Source organism: Gavialis gangeticus, unplaced genomic scaffold, assembly GCF_001723915.1.
Source record: "Gavialis gangeticus isolate Ggan-Ray unplaced genomic scaffold, GavGan_comp1, whole genome shotgun sequence".
Classification (NCBI taxonomy): domain Eukaryota; kingdom Metazoa; phylum Chordata; order Crocodylia; family Gavialidae; genus Gavialis; species Gavialis gangeticus.
Genome location: NW_017729025.1, coordinates 122,270,366 through 122,270,670, shown reverse-complemented (window position 1 = coordinate 122,270,670; position 305 = coordinate 122,270,366).

Sequence of the window (305 nt, the reverse complement as noted above, 5' to 3'; positions counted from 1 at the left end):
ACACACACACGCACGCACGCACGCACACACACACACACACACGGCAGGGTTTGTGGCCTCGGTAAGAGCTACCACCCCTGCAGTTTTCAGCTCTCTGCACCTTAACACACATGCAGTCATTTGTGTCACAAGTTTTGCATGTCAGCAGCTTGGGGTGCAGCTGGCCCCAACCCCTGCACCGATCTTCTTAAAACTTGTGGCCTTGGTAAGAGCTACCACCCCTGCAGTTTTGACCTCCGTGTTGTAACACATAGACGTGACAGTTTTGCTTTCAGAAATTTGGGGTGCAGTTCCCCCCAAACCCC